General features: G+C 37.8%; 1 protein-coding gene and 1 long non-coding RNA gene across 5 annotated transcripts in view; one reads left to right on the forward strand and one right to left on the reverse strand.

Annotated features, from left to right (window-relative positions):
• The window catches only part of EDNRA (endothelin receptor type A), a 62,815-nt gene that overhangs the window by 12,789 nt on the left and 34,321 nt on the right, over positions 1–15,705 (forward strand). The window lies entirely within an intron of this gene.
• Positions 1–15,705, reverse strand: part of LOC113626070 (uncharacterized) — a 119,844-nt gene that overhangs the window by 7,998 nt on the left and 96,141 nt on the right. Inside the window, exon 4 of one of the 2 annotated variants that reach the window (XR_003435012.1) lies at positions 12,228–12,321. This is a non-coding gene — a long non-coding RNA (uncharacterized LOC113626070). Of the gene's footprint in view, positions 1–10,568; positions 12,322–15,705 lie in introns of those variants that run through there. The other variant, XR_003435011.1, reaches the window with a different exon arrangement.

Genomic DNA, 15,705 nt, shown 5'->3' on the forward strand with positions numbered 1-15,705 from the left:
GGCGCACTGCCATGATTCTCATTTATCATTGTATCTCCACATCCAGCACTGTGCCCAGCTTTCAAAATATTTGATGCATGAGCAAAATACTCGTTTTGCTCAAATACTCTATTTGCCTCTGTAAGAATGTTTTTCTCCCATGCAATTCCGGATCTAAAGGCAGACTTGCTTTTTGAATTCACTGAATCTCTACTTTTTTCCTGCAGACCAGGGATGTCTCAGGGTCCATAAATCTGTGAAAAATCTGTCAACCTAGAGTTGTTTTCCCCTTGTCCCTTTGTCTTTAGAAGTCAAGAGTTCTTGTTCTGTGGTTCCGGAATTATATTGTTTAATTTCCTCTCTCTCCGGTACATATAACCAATTGAAGAGTCACTTTTCAAGATTTCTGTGCAATAGGCATTTTTTGAGCATAGTTGTAATTGTGGTTTTGATTGAAATATTAAACCTACAAGTGATTTGGAATATCAAAATGAACATTCATATCACAGAAGATTTTAGTTACTAATTTAGAGAACAGGAAACATGTTGATTTTCTAGCATGGCTAAAACACAAGCACACTGCAAAAGTTCATTATGCTAACCAGCTGACTTAAGGATATATGTACATATAAAATAACAGAGTGATACATTTATTACCCAACTTGCTGTTTGTTATAAGGAAGTTGCTGTCTGGAAAGGCTTCAGAACCCTCTCCAACTCTACCTCCCCTTCTGACTTTTCGTTTCCTGTGTCTGGGAACCTCATTGCTTTCTCTCATGGTCCTGTTAAGTAATTATTCTCATGTGAGGTTACTGGGCTAACCCTCAGCATTTGGTTCACAGCACAGTTATTCCCGTTTCAGGGATGGGGGATGGAAACCATCCGTAACTGCAAGATCGTTCCCATGGCTGAGGAGGGAGAGATGGATTCAGTCCCCTTCTCATTAGGAAGGTGTTGGGCTGTGTAAAGCATCGTGGTTGAAGATATTCCTCCATCAGACACTTCAGATCACAGAAGAGGTTGCTGTATAATAGTGATGCATAAATGTTTTACTTTTGAGAAAAGAATTTTCACATACACACTGTGTGTGTGTGTGTGTGTGTGTGTGTGTGTGTAATGTTGCAGTAATTCCAGCACTCTGTGCAGTAAAAGCAGATGTCCTGGCTATTTTATTCTGAAATATTTCTAGAGTGTCTTTATCTTTTGAGTTGCTAGCATGTGAGTGTTATTTTTTTATTATCACACAAAGTTTATACAGTTCGTGTAAAGCGTGTGTGAACTAAAATGAAAGAGGTATGAAGTTTACTGTCTCTGAAGTTGATTTGAAGACTAGAGTGGTTAGATAAGGAATGTTCTAAGAAATTCTGTCAAAATAAATTTGATATACAGCCAGAAATTCTACAACTGCTTTCTGGAGCTACCATATTCTCTTGAGAGCTAGAGTAACTGCTTTCTATAGCTACAGTTTTATTTTTAACTAGGTCTAGTTTTTCTTGGAAAAACTTTCCTTCATTATAAAGTTAATAGTTGAAATTAAACTCAATAATAGAAGTGAACGTATCATTCAATGTTAATATTTGATAGCCTTATTTTAAAATTTGAACATCAAAGATTTTACAAAACCACATGCTCTAAAATATTTATTTAAATTTGCAAGGTTTGAAATCCCCAGTGTTCCTGAACTCAAGAAGAAAAATCAAGTGTGCCCCCAGATTTAATACCATTTTTGTGGATGTGCAAATTTAGAGGTTACTTTGTATAATTTAAACTTCTCTAAAAGTTTCATCCACATTTTTTGGCATCACGACTTACTTGGAGACTAGGATAGATAACAGAATCTACTCAAATCATGCTTCTCATAACACTTATCTTAAACACGGGAGTCCTATTATTGGTCTGGCCAAAAAGTTCATTTTGGTTTTTCATAACATTTCACGGAAAAACCCAACTGAACTTTTGGGCCAACCCAATATTTTTTAGATCAAATTTTATACTAGAAATTAATGCGGATGGGCAACTGATTGGCTATGTGGTTACTCAGTTACATCAGGTCTCTCTTCTCTGAATGTTCTTCATTTATTCATTCATAAATATTTATTGAGCTCCTAGTATATACCAGTTACTGGGGAAATAGCAGTGAAGAAAAACAATCATCCTTGTCTTTGTGGAGTTTGCATTCTAGTAGAAGAACAAGACAACAGGCAAGTTAATAAGCAAATATATAGTATGTGAGATAACTGCTAAGGAGAAAAGTAAAATAGGGAAGAGAAATAAAAGAAGAGGAAGAGGGTATTCATCTTAGTGTGAGTGGCTGAAGAAGAGCTCAATACAAGGTGACGTTGAATAAAAACTAGAACTTAAAAGGAGCAAACCATGCCACTATCCAAAGTGAGACCATCCAGCCAGAGGAAATGGCAAGTGCAAAGGCCCAGAGGCAGGAATGTGCCTGGAGGGTTAAAGGAGCAGCAAGGAAACCATGGTGGTTGAGTGGAAGGAAGAGAATAGTAACAGATGAGATCACAGGGATACTGGGGTAGGGCAGGTGATAGGGAGAAGCAGATAACGTGGGGCCTAACAATAGGTGACCATATAATTTATTGTCCAAACCAAGATGCTTTGAGGGTGAAAGTAGACACTATCAATAATTGCATCTGGACAATAGGCATAAACCAAGACTCCTGGAAAAAATAGGAAGCGTGGTCACCCTATGTATACACCTTTATAAAGCCTTTAGCCTTTTTCTCTGAGTGAGATAGGAAGCTTTTAGAAGGTTATGAGCAGGACTTCCCTGGTGGCGCAGTGGTTAAGAATCCACTTGCCAATGCAGGGGACACAGGTTCCGAGCCCTGGTCTGGGAAGATCCCACATGCCGCGGAGCAGCTAAGCCTGTGTGCCACAACGACTGAGCCTGTGCTCTAGAGCCCGCAAGCCACAACTACTGAGCGCACATGCCACAACTACTGAGCCCACGTGCCTAGAGCCCGTGCTCTGCAACGAGAAGCTACCACAATGAGAAGCCCATGCGCTGGAATGAAGAGTAGCACCCGCTCGCCACAACTAGAGAAAGCCCATGCGCAGCAGTGAAGACCCAAAGCAGCCAAAAAGAAATTAGTTTTTTTAAAAAAGGAAGGTTATGGGGAGATGAGTGACATGATTTGGTTTACATTTTAACAAAAACATGCTGGCTACTGTGCTGAGAAGCATTTCCTGAATCGATGCAGGAAAAATATGCAGTCTTAAAGTATGTTATGTATACCAATTTATAACATGACCTAAAGCCTAATTACTATTTACTCTGTACCAAGCTAACTCATTTGATCCTCACAGTAAACTTATCCTATATGACTGTTGCCTGAAAATGAATAAACTGAGGCATGGTGTTTAAGGAATATCCTCAAGGCTACACAGTTAGCGAGTTGCAGAGCCAGGATTTGGATCCAGTCTGATCCCAGAGGCCATGCTGTTAGCTAAGCTGCCACATTGCTTCTCTTCCATATGCCTCATAAGGCAAACTTGATAGTCATCCAGATGTCCTCCCTAGTACAGAAATATATTTTCAAAGACTGTGTTCAAAAATAGTCATTCCCTTTTCTCTCCTGCATTAAACCCAATACTTCTTTAGTTGCTTATTTAAGACAGAAGTGACACACTATAAAGGAAGATGTGTATGAAACAGAGGTTGCTCTCCAGAATAGCATTTACGTTGTAAGTCTTGCAGATTGCATGGGAACATCTGTCAAACAGATTTTTGTATTCCATACTCATTGTCATGTTGGTGAGATCAATTGACGGAAGGGAGCCAGAAAATAAAATTTTTTAAAAATGAAAAGAAATGTTAAGTTCTTTGATGGACTGATTGCCTAGACATATACATCTGCTTATCTTCCCAGAGGAACACTTTTTGCCAAACTGGTGTCTCATCCAGTTATCATTGGAAAGGCTAGGCAATTTGTGGCATGAGACAGAAAAGTGAGTGTCTATGGCTATCCCAAGGTTTCAGTTGGCGTACAAACACCTGGTTTTATTGATAAAACTAAATGTTGCATTTCTAGATCTTCCTCCTTAGGAGTTGACCAGATGCATAGGAATTAAAAGGGTAATGTGAAAGCATAATGGATGACATTTGGGAATATGTCTCAAATGATATTTAAAAAGAAGCAAGAAATAAAATACCTAGGAATAAACTTAACCAAGGTGGTGAAAGACCTATACTTTGAAAACTATAAAACACTGATGAAGGAAACTTAAGATGATACAAAGAAAGGGAAAGATACCCCATGCTCTTGGATTGGAAGAATTAATATTGTTAAAATGGCCATACTACCCAAAGTGATCTACAGATTTAATGTAATCCCTATCTAAATACTCATGACATTTCTCACAAAAGTAGGACAAGTAATTCTAAAATTTATATGGAACCACAAAAGGCCCTGAATTGCCAAAAATATCTTGAGAAAAAAGAGCAAAGCTGGAGGTATCACCCTCCCTGACTGCAGACTATACTACTGTACAAAGCTACAGTAATCAAAACAGTATGGTACTGGCACAAAAACAGACATACAGATCAATGGAACAGGATAGAGAGCCCAGAAATAAACCCACACACATATTCAGTCAATTAATCTTTGACAAAGGAGGAGGCAAGAGTATAAAGTGGGAAAAAGACAGTCTCTTCAATAAGTGGTGCTGAGAAAACTGGGCAGCTATTAATACACGTAAAACAATGAAATTAGGACATTTCCTCACACCATATACAAAAATAAACTCAAAATGGATTAAAGACCTAAATGTAAGACCTGAAACCATAAAATTCCTAGAAGAGAACATAGAATATGCTGTGACATAAATCATAGCAATATGTTTATGGATTTATCTCCTAAGGCAAAAGAAATAAAAGCAAAAATAAATAAATGAGATCAATTAAACTTAAAAGCTTTTGCACAGCAAAGGAAACTATCAGCAAAATGAAAAGACAACCTATGAAATGGGACAAAATAGTTGCAAATGATATGACTAACAAGGGATTAATATTCAAAATATGTAAACAGTTTGTACAACTCAATATCAAAAAAAAAACAACCCAGTCAAAAAATGGGCCAAAGACCTGAATAGACATTTTTCTGAAGACAGCATACATATGTTAACAGGTACATGAAAAGATATTCAACTTTGCTAATTATTAGAGAAATGCAAATCAGAACAACAATGAGATCACCTCACACCTGTCAGAATGGCCATCATCAAAAAGTCTACACATAACAAACACTGGCAAGGATGTGGAGGAAAGGGAACACTTGTGCACTGTTGGTGGGAATGTAAATTGGTGCAGCCACTATGGAAAACAGTATAGAGGTTCCTCAAAAAACTAAAACTAGAACTACCATATGATCCATCCCTGGGTTTATATCTGGAAAAAATGAAAATACTAATTTGAAAAGATACATGCAACCCCAATGTTCATAGCAGCACTATTTACAATAGCCAAGGTATGGAAGCAGATAAATGGATAAAAAAGATGTTGTAGGGCTTCCCTGGTGACGCAGTGGTTGGGAATCCACCTGCCAATGCGGGGGCCACGGGTTCAGGCCCTGGTCCAGGAGGATCCCACATGCTGCAGAGCAGCTGGGCCCGTGTGCCACAGCCGCCGAGCCTGCGCTCCAGAGCCCACAAGCCTGGAGCCTGTGCTCCGCAACGAGAGAGGCCACTGCAGTGGGGGTCCCACACGCCACAACCAAGGGTGGCCCTCGCCGCGGCCGGGGGGGGCCCGCGCACGGCAGTGGAGACCCAATGCAGCCAAAAATAAATAAATAAATATAAATTAAAAAAATAAGATGTTGTATATATATACAATGGATTATTACTCAGCAATAAACAAAGAATGAGATTCTGCCATTTGTGGCAACATGGATGGACCTAGAGAATATTATGCTTTGTGAAGTAAGTCAGACAGAGAAAGGCAAATACTGTATGATATCACTTATTTGTGGAATCTAAAATATAAAACAAATGAATGTATATAACAAAACAGAAACAGGCTCACAGATATAGAAAACAAACTAGTGGTCACCAGTGGTTTGGGGGGAGATAGGGGCATTGGATTAAGAGATACAAACTACTATGTATAAAATAGATAAGCAATAAGGATATATTGTATAGCACAGGGAATTATAGCCATTATTTTGTAATAACTTTTAATGGAGTATAATCTATAAAAATACTGAATCACTATGCTGTACACCTTAAACCAATGTAATATTGTAAATTAACTATACTTTAATAAAATAAAATAAGCTAGAAATCCTCAATTTAAAAAAAATTACAATGAAGTTTAATGAAATTGTTTCATTAAATCTGAAGCTATTTGAATAAGGAACTTTATTAACATCGCTATTTTTTTTTTTTTTTGGCCATGCCACACGGCATGTGGGATCTTAGTCCCCCAACCAGGGGTTGAACCCGTGCCCCCTGCATTGGAAGCGTGGAGTCTTAACCACTGGACCACCAGGGAAGTCCCTAATATCCCTAATTTTAAAAGCAAACTATATTGAGCATGTTCAAAATATCCAAAATCATTCCTTTCAAAATATAAAAGGTAATGGACACACATCTCTTTGCCAAATATTGAATAGCATACTATGCCCCATCCCACATGAGTTTTATGTCAGATAAAGCAATTCTGTAGAATGTCTGTGTATTTTTAAAAATCTGGCCACTGTGAACTTTTAGCTTAGTTTCACAAAACAAAAATGTTTAGAATACTCTAGCGTTTCTCTTTCAAAATGATGTCATGTATGTCACAAATGCTGTGTTTCTCTGCCTATTTCCTCTGTTTCCACAAATTTGATGTTCTTATAGAAGGTAAATTTATGAAAATTTAGGGTAGTGTTACATCATTTAAGTGCCATAATACTTTGTAAACATTTTCGACATTTTATTGAGATGTAATATACATGCAAAAAAAATGTACATTAAGTGTCAGCTCTATGAATTTTCACCAAATGAACACATCTGTGTATCCAGGATCAGGAATCAGAACATTACCTGCACCCAGAAGTCCCTCGGTCACTAATTACCCAAACTCCCAAGGCAGCCACTTTCCTGACTTCTAACAGCATGAATTTGTTTGCCTACTTTTGCGTTTTATGTAAATGGAACCATATGACGTATGATCTTTTCTGTCTGGCTTCCTTTGATCAGCACTATGTTTGTGAGAGTAACCCATGCTGTTGAGTTTAGTTGTAGCTTATGCATTCTCATTATTGTATAGCACTTCACTGTCTGAAAATGCCACAATGTGTTTATTCATTCTACTTAGGTAGGCATTTAAATAGTTTCCAATTTTGAGCTCATATGAATAGTGCATCTATGGACCATCTCACATGCATCTTTTTGTGTGCATATAGATTGCTGAAAAAATAAATATATACAGATATATAAAACTTAACATGTATATATAAATATATATAACACTTAAATATCAACATATATACCTATATACTAAATAAATGCTTTTAATATAAATCTTGATCATGAATACTTAAATATCAACATATATATTTATATACTAAATATATGCTTTTAACATAAATCTTTATCATAATCCTTTTATATTTTGATCAGTAATTTTGGAGAACCACCAGGGCATGGTACAGTACCGGGAACTAGGCAGAATTTCCTAGACGGAATTCTTTTCTAAAAGCTCTAAAGGCTTGCGTGGCATATGTCTGAACTTTGTTCATTATAATTCTTCTTGGCCTTTCAAGCAAATCTATTATCTGCCTTCATAGTGGATAATCCCCAAATCAACTCACACATTTACTAAGTGTCTATAGAAAACACAAAGAAATCTAGGACAGCTGTGCCTCTGAGTGGCTTGCATTCTGTGTGAGGATACATATATTCCATCAAGTCAGCCTGAATGCCAGGCGAATGTTATAGTCCAGTGTTCTGTTGAAATTTTTGAGACCATTGAACACAATTTTACTGAAAAAAATAACACTTTGAATGTAAAACACCTATTAACATTTTCTTTAAAAACAGAAAAACTGTCATCTCTCCTTCTCCTAAAGTAATATATACAGCTAAACCAAAATTAATCCAATTAATCTCAAGAGACACAGAAATAAAATTAGGTTTCAGCATTTTCCATTACTGCTGCAGTAAATGGCCATTTATTTTAAAACACCCCACGAAACACAGATTAAAAAGCACTGATTTCAGACAGTAAATGTTCTGAGAGTTTAAGTTGGATTGATGAAATTTTCCAGACAATCTCTCTGAGGTTATTTTTGTTAAATGACATATTTTGGGATGCCAGTTGCTAGGTAAAACTTGGAGGTTTAGTTGTAATCTGGTTACCACATTATTCTAAGACAAAATGGTAAGGGAGGGTTGTTATAGGAATTTACCAAATTGTAGCATATGAAGACAGATCTAAAAGAAAATCCTTCCTAACATCAACACCAAAATTTGCATTTCAACATCACATAAAAGAAATCTTATGTATCAAAACCACTGAGTAGATTTTAAATGGAATTCGATGGCGGTCTTACAAGGCCCTGACTACATACTGCCAAGAAGTTATTCAGAACTTTGTGAAATGTGTGAACACTGAGCTTTGCAGTCTTACGATTGTGCCTTTAAACTTAGAGGATTTGTTGAAATTTTTCCTGCTTTTTGTTCTGAGGAAATAGTTACCTTCACAGTAATATTTTTATTGGTTCCATGGAGTGACCTTAAAATGCCTCCAGCTCCTGGGTTACCGTAAAGGAGGGGAAGTAAATCCAGGGGGAAGTTTGCACATTAAGGTAATATTCCAGGGCCTAATTTGCAAGCACTGAGTACTCACCACTTCGGCTTGATCCTGTCTGATTCTCTGACCCAGGGGTGGGCAAACTACAGCCATGAGCCAAATCTGGCCCAAAGCCTATTTTTATAAATGAAGTTCTATTGGAACACAGCCATACCCATTGCTTACATAAATGGTTTCGACAGATACCAGATGGTCTGCAAAGCCCAGAATATTTACTATCTGGCCATTTACAGAAAAAGTTTATCCACCCCTGCGGCATCTCACCCGCTGCCCTGGCCCTGCTTTTACTTTTTTTTTTTTTTTTCTTAAGTTTATTATTTATTTATTTTTGGCTGCCTTGGGTCTTTGTTGCTGTGCTCGGGCTTTCTCTAGTTGCGGCGAGCGGGGGCTACTCTTCGTTGCGGTGCACGGGCTTCTCATTACGGTGGCTTCAGATTGGGAGAAAATATTTGCAATCAACATGTCTAACCAAAGGAGTAGTTTCTAGAACATATTAAAAACTCTCAAAATTCAACAGCAAAAAACCAAACAATTCAGGCAGAAAATGGGCAAAAAAACATGAACAGAAAATTTTCTGAAGAGGATATAAAGCTGGTCGATAAACACATGAAAAGATGTTCATCATTAGCCACTAGCGAAATGCAGAACTGAAACCTCGGTGAGATATCACTACACACCTATCAGAATGGATAAAATTTAAAAATAGTGACAACACTTAATACTGGCAAGGATGAGAAGAAACTGAATCATTCATACATCACTGGTGAGACTGAGAAATTGTAGAAGCACTCTAGAAAAGACCTTCCAAGTTTATTATAAAACTAAACATGCAATTACCATAAGACCCAGCAATTGCAATCTTGGGCATTTATGCCAAAGAAATGAAAATTATGTTCATGCAAAAACCTGTTCAGGCATGTTCATAGTAGCTTTATTTGTAATAGCCTGAACCTGGAAGCAACCCAGATGTTCTTCAGTGGGTGAGTGGTTAAATAAACTATGGTACATCCATTCCATAGAGTACTACTCAGTGATAAAAAGGAACAAGCTATTGATACACACAACAACTTGGATGAATCTCAAGGGAATCATGGTGAGTGGAAAAAAATAAAGCCTATCTCAACAGATTACATACTATAATTCCATTTATATAACATCCTTGAACTGACAGAGTTATTGAGATGGAGGACAGATTAATGGTTGCCAGGGGCTAGGGAGTTCAAGGGAGAAAGGAAGGGAGTGTGGTTATAAGAGGTCATTATAAGGGGTCCTTGTGGTGATGGACCTATTCCATGTCTTGCCTGGAGGTCGATACACAAACCTACACGTGATAAAATTGCATAAATACAAATAAATCAATGAGTAACACGGGAGAAATCTGAATAATATCACTGGATCATATCAATGTTAAAAAAATGGTTGTACCAATTTACATTCCCACCAGCATTATATGAGGCTTCCAATTTCTCCACATCCTCACCAGCTTATTGTTGTCAGTCTTTTTTATTATAGCTATTCTAATGATGTGTAGTGGTAGCTCATTGTGGCTTTAATGTACTTTTCCCTTAATGATGAATGATACTGAGCATTTTTCATTTTCATGTACTTAGCTATTTGTATTTCTACTTTGGTGAAATGTCTATTTAAATCTTTTACTCTTTTTAATTATGTTATTTCTCTTTATATTTTTTAATTGTAGGAGTTCTTTACATATTCTGGACGGAAATCCTTCATCAGATATATGATTTGCAAATATTTTTCCCGCTCCGTAGCTTTTCTTTTCATTTTCTAAATGCTGTCTTTTGAAGAGCAAAATTTTAAAATTTTGATGAAATCCAATTTATCAGATTTTTTTCTTTTATGGACATGTTTCTGTGTCATATCTATGAAATCTTTACCTAAGCCAAAATCACAAAAAATTCTCTTATGTTTTTTTAACAGTTTTATAATTTTAGCCATTACATTTAGATCTATGATCACAATTAATTTTTGTGTAGTATATGAGGTAAGCTTCTAAGTTCACTTTTTTGCATACACATATCCAATTGTCCCAACACCATTTACTGAAAAGACTATCGTCTCCTCAAAGAACTGCCTTGGCACCTTTGTTAAAACTTAATTGATGATAAATGTAAGGGTTTATTTCTGTCTTTTCTTTTCTAGTCCAATGACTTATGTGTCTATTGTTATGTCAGTACCATCCTGCCTTGATTACTGTAGTTTATAGTAAGTTTTTAAACAGGTACTATAAGTCCTACTTTGTTGGATTTTTTTTTTCAAAAAATTTTTGGCTATTCTGGGTCCTTTACATTTCTATATAAATTTTAAGATCAACTTGCTAATTTCCTTGAATTTACCTAGGAATTGTATTGACTCTTTGGATGAACTTAGAGAAAATTGCCATCTTAACAATGCTCATCCTTCCAATGCAAAAACATTTATTTAGGTCTTTGATTTCTCCAGTATTTGGTAGCTTTCAGCAAACATGTCTTATACTTCTTTAGTTAAATTTATTCCTAAGTATTTTATTCTTTTTTTGATGCTATTTTGAATGGAATTGTCTCAATTTCATTTTTCATTTCTAGTATATACAAATGCAACCAATGTTTGTATATTGCTGTGGTAGCCTATGACCTTGCTGAAGTCCTCACCATTATACTTGCAGCATCAACTTTTTTCCACAGCTAGTGTGTGATGGTGAAGAATGCAATGACTCTTAGAACAGTTTGCACCAATAATGCAAATGTCAACCAGTAGAAAAGGCAGTCATCTCAGCATTATCTTGACCTTGCAGGTCCTATGAAAGGTTCTCCTGAACTGTGAAAAGGGATCTCCAGGGGTCCTCAGGCAACACTTAGAGAACCACTGATCTAGATGGTCCCTAAGCACCTGTCCAAAGTCTAAAATGATGTAATTTTTCATATCTAAGATAAATGTTGTTTACCAAACTTGTCTTAATAACATTTGCTTAAGTCACTGATTTTCATGGCAGTCAGTATTCCTTAGACAATTGCTGCATGTAAAACAATGTACCAAGTGTTCTGAGAGAGCTGAAAAGGAAATAGAACATTGGCCCTAATCTCAAGGAAATGGTACAAGTCTCTCTCAGTACTCAAGTGTCTAGGAAAGGAAGCCCAGCTAATTAGTAGGCTAATTACATTAGACCCCAAATTTGTATGTTTTCTGTTCTAGGTAGCACTAAAAATAAACAAAATACTTACCATGGAGATACAGTATGTGTCGAATATCAAGACTGAGAAGTAAAACTAGGTTAAAATCTGTTATTCTTGACTTATACAATTTAATGTTATCTCATTTCCAAATGACTGGAAATAAGACAAAGTAGGATCAAACTCATTTTCAAATCTTTTAATTCTTCATTTTACACTATGATTTATAACAGACCCTTGACTGGAAGCTTAAAATAGCCACTTACCTACTGGTTTCTCCTGCATTTTACTTATAGCCCGGGTTTACAGTATGGTGCTTATAGCTCACTGGGCAAATTTCCCGTATAGTTTAGCTTCTCCCTGGAGAGGAATAAAATACTGTTCATACATTCGAGGTAAATAAAGTCTCAAGACTTCACCTATGAGATTCCACAGGTACTGGCATCCTTCATCCTATTGGGTAGAAAAAAGAAAGGCAAAAAGGACTAAAATACTCATAGTTGGGAAGAATAAAAGAGAAATTGGGAAGACAAAATTATTCATATAAAATGAAGGGAGGGATTGAGGTTAAGCGAGTTTAGGGATAAATGGAGTTGCTAATAGTTTCAGTGAAACCAGCTGCAGACTGGAGTTCTGATATGAAAAAAAAAATCGTGCAATTTAAGAGCTGGCAGAGAATTTAGAGTTAAGAAATGTTGGGCCAGAACGAGATTATATGGCAGAGGAGGAAGGCAAAGCCCAAAGATTTCTGACAGGGCTAGAGCCGGAAGCCAGAATTTCTAACTTCCCTGCAGTATATTACATCTTCCCTCTTCTGAAACTTTAGTGGGGGAACTGTTTACATGCATGTCATTCTTATGTGAAGCATCATTACATGACTGGTAACTCAGCCATCTTGAGCAGGTCTTCCTAATTCACTTTATACCTCAGCTATTGCAAATTGTCTTATTTCCTAATGAATTTGTTATTAAATATTCAAAATCACCTCAACCTTATTTACTGTAACACATCAGCTTCAGCATCAATAGTGTTCTTTTTTCCCCAAAAGACACATATGGTATCATTTTCTTCATGCCGCATACCGTATCTTAGTTGGGTCATCGTTTCCATCAACACAGGATAATTGTGACCACATGACATACTTTAAAATGAAGAACTAACCTCAGTTCTTAAGATTTCACACATTACATCATTAAATAAGCAGCATGCTTTCAAATACGCCGTTGGCTTTTGCTTTTTTCTACTTATTACCACCTTCCTGATAAGTTCTTTGGGGCTACTACCTAAATCTACATGTGGAAATCATTACCAGTTTGTTTTTTGTTTTGTTTTGTTCTGCTTTGTTTTCGCCTGCATGTTTCTTTTAAATAAGCACTAGCATGTACTACCATAGAGAGTGCTGATTAAAATAAACAGTAACATTTTTTCAATAGGTTTTGGGTCTTATTGTGTGTCCAGGTCAGAGCGCTTATTTTCTATAATTAACTGTCTTTTCTCCATCCAGGAAAAGCCGGGTTCATTCTTTCCAGTGTAACTCTTGTCTCCATTATGAATTAAATCCTAAAATACTGACACACACATTTGGCACTAACCTATACAATTTTGATACTGAGTGCTTCTAACTTTTCTTTTTGAAAAACATTTAATTCTTCTCCATCCAATGATCCTTTGGTTTTAGGCATACCAAAAAAGTAGAAGTCATAAATCCCTTGATTCTAGATTGGCATCCTTACAGCAACTTTATCAGAGACATTTCTTTTCATTCCCAGCCTTCAGGTGACTGAGATTCTTGGGGATAATAAGCCCATATCTTGGGTGAACCATCTTTCCTCTAATGAAATAACCTTCCTGGGTTTGGAACTTGGTTTTAGAAAGTATTTTTTCGGGACTTCCCTGGTGGTGCAGAGGTTAAGAATCTGCCTGCCAATGCAGGGAACACGGATTCAAGCCCTGGTCCGGGAAGATCCCACATGCCGCGGAGCAACTAAGCCCGTGTGCCACAACTACTGAGCCTACATGCCACAACTACTGAGCCTGTGCTCTAGAGCCGGCGAGCCACAGCTACTGAGCCCACTCGCCTAGAGCCCGTGCTCCGCAACAAGGGAAGCCACTGCAATGAGAAGCTTGCGCACCACAACAAAGAGTAGCCCCCGCTCGCCACAACTAAAGAAAGCCCATGCTCAGCAACAAAGACCCAACGCAGCCAAAAATAAATAATAAATAAATTTTTAAAAAATTAAAAGTATTTTTCCTCTTTTTTTTTTCTCTCCTTCACCTGGTTGTTATTAACATCTATGTATTTCAGATTCTAAAAAGTTAAGACCTCAGCCAACACCGAAACACTGAATATTCAATGGTGAAATAGATGAATAGTGGGTAGTAGCAACAACCTCAAGTTTTCTAATCTAAGTGCAGAGTAGCTGGAGCAGTTCCTCAAAACCCATCTCTTACAGGAACTAACATTCACAGCCTGCAATGGGTCAGGCCCTGTTCTAAGGGCTTTGCCTGGATTAATTCATTTCACACTCCCGTCAACCATATGGCATAGTTTTCATCTCCAGTTTTCATTGAGGCACAGTTCACTCGCGTAAGTCATGTAGGGTACAAGGCCTCCGGGTTCCGGAGCCTTCTTTGGCTGAGTTCCCACAGAATGTTGCTTGCAGCTCCTTTAGGGACCGTCACACCTGTTCATCTTCTGGGTAGTCATTTCCTTGTGAATGGGGCCCTTTGTACCTGTGGGGTCTGCCACCCCCCTGTACCTGGTAACCTGGATGACCGTCCTTCACAATCTCACTGGAAAAAACAGACAGAAAGTAGAGACTGATAACCACAGGCCATGCAAATAGCTCACACTTCCAGATACTTACTTCTGCTAACTGCTTTCTATGGATTGTCTCTTCTGTTACACACAGTAACCCTGTGAGGTAGCTGCCATCACCATTTCCATTTTCTAGAGGAGGAAACTGAGAAGCAGCGAGGATAACCAACATGCCAAGGTCACACGGTGTGAAACATAGCAGAGCTGGGATCCAGTCCAACCCACGAAGTCGAGCTTCAGGGCCCACGCTCTTTGCTACACCAAGCCACTTGCTTTCATCAAAAGGAGTGCTTCTCCATCCCCCCAGGTCACGGAGGGCACCCAGAGTCGAGAACATCTGTGGAGTGTCTGCTCTGCTCTAAGGACGTCATGCTTTCCAAATTCTTGGGCTGGTCGGGAGGCAGGAGGAACCTGTCAAAGGAAAAAGTGTATGGCTAGGGTGGAAGCCACGGGTTTTGTTCTATTTATTTGATTTGATTTCTGTGAAAACTCTGCCTCAATCCGGAAGCAATTAAAGCATAAGGGAAAGGCAAAATTCATTCTCAGTCACACAAAGTGATTTATTTTATTGTAACCAATTTGAGATTTGCAACAGCCAGAAAACATGTTCTCATGGAAGGCCTGTCCTGGGCACCGCAGGCTTTATTACCATCCCAGTCTGTACTGTTGGGAGATGTAGAACATCTTTACTGGTGATTCGACTATGTACCAACTTCTACATCCCAGCCCCTGCCCCAGAAAGAAAGAAAACCTCAGAACCCCACTTTCTGAAGACTGGTACCTGGTCCGTCATGTCCAGCTTCAAGTGACCCAACAATAATCCACGTTGAGGGGAAGAGAACATGTTATTTACTTTGAGGGTTCCAGCTATTACAGACTATGTTCATAAATCCCTTATTCCTTCCTGAGATGGGTGGGGTGGGATG

This window comes from Aethalodelphis obliquidens, unplaced genomic scaffold, assembly GCF_003676395.1.
Source record: "Aethalodelphis obliquidens isolate GAN/ISIS:26980383/991018 unplaced genomic scaffold, ASM367639v1 scaffold17, whole genome shotgun sequence".
Classification (NCBI taxonomy): domain Eukaryota; kingdom Metazoa; phylum Chordata; class Mammalia; order Artiodactyla; family Delphinidae; genus Aethalodelphis; species Aethalodelphis obliquidens.